At 31.1% G+C, this 4,019-nt stretch overlaps 1 protein-coding gene across 1 annotated transcript in view; it reads right to left on the bottom strand.

Moving 5' to 3' along the window:
• The window catches only part of ATRNL1 (attractin-like 1), a 739,312-nt gene that overhangs the window by 592,897 nt on the left and 142,396 nt on the right, over window positions 1–4,019 (bottom strand). The window lies entirely within an intron of this gene.

The raw sequence follows: 4,019 nt of genomic DNA on the forward strand, positions 1-4,019 counted from the left end.
ACCCAAGTGCCCATCAATATATGAGTGGATTAATAAAATGTGGTATATATATATACCATGGAATACTACTCTGCCATAAAAAACAATAGTGAACTAGCACCTCTTATATTATCCTGGATAGAGCTTGAGCCCATCCTTCAAAGTAAGGTATCACAAGAATGGAAAAACAAGCACCACATGTACTCGCCATTAAATTAGTACTAATCGATCAACACTAAAATGCTCATATGGTAGTAATAAACACAGGGTGCCAGTCAGGTGGGAGGAGGGGCTTGGGGGTGGTAAACTCACAACTAATGGATGCAGAGCACACTCTATGGGGGAAGGGCATGCTTGTAGCCCTGGCTTGGGCAAAGCAAAGGCATTATATGTAACCAAAATGTTTGTACTCCCATAATATTATGAAATAAAAAAAAGAAAAAAAAACCCTGAAATCTACTAGTAAAACTATTTCTTACATGTCTCATTACACAAACAAATATTATTTGCCCTCTTCCCAACTAAAAGATCATTTGAATTTTGTCCTGTTAAATCAGGAAAAATCAATATCATAGTGTAGTGGTAGAATCAAAAGAACTTTGAACATAGAAATAACTTCAAATTCTGAATACACCATCTTACAGCCTGTTTGACTTTGGGTTTAACCATGGTAAATCACAGTGTCTTCCTCTACAGATTAAATATAATAATGCATATTACACAGATGTAAAAAGAATTATATTATAAACTATGTGTGAAGTGCCAAACACTGGAGGAAACATTAGACAAATGTTAGTTCTCCCTTTGCTCAAAATGAAAGGTCACTTTTTATTTTACTTATTGGCCTCTTTTTTAAAAAGAAGAAACTACTACTTCTTGTATATAATCCCAGAGAAAGAAAAAGAACACCTTGAGCAAGGATATATCAAAGCTTAAAACAGTAAACAGTTGGCTAACTTCATTGGAAAAAAAAAAGGTATGAATGTTGTTGAGGGTTTTCCTGACCTACAAAGAAACCAACTGGTTCTTTCAGATGGCCAGGCAAGTGGTGCTGTTATCATCAAGGAAGAGCCCGAAGAATTTAACAAAGGGCATAGAGAAATATTGATTAACAGAAAAAGGAATTAATAAAATAACCTCCAAAAAAATGAAAATAATTATAAACATGAAAGCAAGCAAGTTGAAATTTTCAAAATTTTGCTGAAGTATTCCAAAACTGTAAATAATTAGATGTTTTAATTTGAATGTGATTTTGCTATGAAATTACAAAAATTACATGTCTTACAAAACTGTTATCTATTATACATGTATAGATATATATCACTACGCAGGGCTGTACAAAACCATATATGTTATGATTCATAACTAAGTGATTTTTTAAGGGTACATTGAACTACATCTTCATTGTATTATAAAATAGTTAAGCATATATACATTATTACATATTACTAATTAAAATATTACTTATTCATATATAAAATTACTTTTCAGTTTTTATTGATTTTGCTTTTTAATAATCACCTACAAAGAAATTAATGTCATAAGTAAAACCAGCGTGTTCAGGGAATTTATTTTAAAAATTCATAAGTTCAATCCGATCTGAAGTTTGGGCTATTCTGCTTTATGCAAGATATACTTATTATACAAATTCTACTCTCTACCCAATTCTTAAATAATCTAACTCAAGAAATTACATTTTCATGTTTCTATCATCTTCTGTTATCTTTCTGATAAAGAAAAAATACAATTAGTAAGTTGTTTTTCATCTTGTTTCAGAACTCTATCTGAATTCTAAATAGCAGGCTATCTTTAGCAGAAAGATCTTTCTAATCTTCAATAAGGTGTCATGGAAGCTTTCTGAAAGCAATAATAATACCACTACCAATAACAAAAAATAATTAATAAACTTTTCAGTTTCTAAAATCTGACTTCGAACTAAATTTACAAACTAGAACATCAAGAAATGTGTTGTGCTATATGTTATAGTTGATCCAATCTTATTCACCAGCTCTGGCTCTATTACCAGCTGTCCTTCAGTTACTTTTTGAAAATATAGATGCCCAGTGCCTAATCCGAAAGAATATGATTTTATAGGACTGGTTTTTATCCTCAACAAGCTTCAAAGGAGATGCCGAGATATAGCCAAGTTTGAGAATCACCAGCATTTGCCTTGTACATTTATCATGAAAAATAGAATGAGAACTGTGAAGGCAAGGTTATATTCTTAGAGATTAATGATATTCATTATATGAAATTTACTATGGCAGTAAGGTTAAAATGGCAAATTTTACAACAATGAAAAATTAGAATGGCACAAATACTCCTATTTGTTTAATTAAACATCATATAACACAAAGCAATCAGCTAAATCGTCAGGTGCACTACAGTTAAATATGACAATAAAAGTGCCACCATAGTAAAGAGAAAAATTAGCACCATGATATTTTTTTCAAAAAAGAACTATTTTCTAGTTGGTTCACTATACAATGTTTATCTTTATTTTCACAAAAAGCATACTCCATAAGGAAAATGATTAATTTGAAAAACATTTTCTGAAGTATGAAAAATACTTTTTCCCAGGAAAACAGTCCAACATTTGATGCTCCAAACCCAGGAGGATAAATACAGATTATTTGGGGGAAGTTTATTGAGAACTACCTACAAATAATCAAATGAGGTAAAACAAAACACTTTTAATCTATGTTGAATTGTATGCTTGCCTTTACGTTTTTGTTGTCATTGTTAGCACAAGGCAAAAAAAAATCCTATGTTAAAATATAAAACTACTTAAAATATGTTATTCTTCCTCCAGTCTGAACAATTTGCTTTAAAAAAATGAAACTGATTTTGCTTTTATCTTTCCACAGCATTAAGAAAAAAATTACTAAATATAAGATGTCTGGTAATTTGTTGCCAAAATCAAGAACATACAATGGACCAAAACAACCAGCATGATGTAGTCAAGTAGATTACCACAAGTTTTAGGAGTTAAAAAACCTAGATCTACCACTGACTCGCTGCATAATTTGGACAACTTCCTGTTACTCTTGTCTGCTTAATCTTCTGAAAATGAGACATCTTGTTATAAGGTTATTAGAGATGTTACAGATCTTGTATATAAACATACAGTACATAACATAGTACCTAGCACTTAGAAAAAAATTAATAAGTAGTAGTAATTAAAATTATAATCCAATCTCTCTTTTTCTCTCTCTCCCTTTTCCTCTCTCCCTCTCTCCCTCTCTCTGCCTCTCTCTCTTTCTGAAACAAAAACCTCTAATGGTTTTTCACCTCGGTAAACATTTTTGACACTTATAACTTGAAATATCATAAGCTTTGACAATATGGGAGAAACGAAAATAAATTCCCAATATGTCAGCTACAAAATAGCTCAATCTTCAATTCTTCTTCAAAGTACAGACATTGTGTGGAGGAAGCTCCTTGAAGAATCTTTCGCGAAAGTTCAAAATCCCACTTCATGGATTTTTAATAAGAATAACAAAATTCTACATTTTTCCCCAGAAGAAAAACAAACAAACAAGCAAAACATTCATCTGCTTCGAGAAAAATAAGCTCATTGTCTCATCACCATAGCCAAAACAATGTATTTATAGGCCTAGTCTGACAGATAAGATCCCTGCCAGCCTAGTTTCAGTACTTCAATTCAACCCATTTTTCTGATCTCAGACAATGATTTATGAGCCTTCTAAAAGCTGAGAAAATCCCCTGTTCATCGTAAGTCATAACTTTAAATAATTTTTTCAAAAAGATAAAGATTTAATTATTTAGCATCTAATGATTAAGCACAGAATGACACTCATAGCTTAGAGTTAAAAAGCATGCTTAACTTTATTACTAAGAATTTCCTTCCAAACAAACTTATCGTAGTATAAAGATCAAAGTGCTTATTAATAGTCATAATTTTCTTTATATGCTTCCACTTGAAATAATTTACCAAAGCAGACTATGTGCCTCTATGAGGTTTAAGAGCAAACGTATACTTCTTACATTTATTAAATGTGTTATTTTTTATCTCTTTT

Source organism: Propithecus coquereli, unplaced genomic scaffold, assembly GCF_000956105.1.
Source record: "Propithecus coquereli isolate 6110/MARCELLA unplaced genomic scaffold, Pcoq_1.0 Scaffold84, whole genome shotgun sequence".
NCBI lineage: Eukaryota > Metazoa > Chordata > Mammalia > Primates > Indriidae > Propithecus > Propithecus coquereli.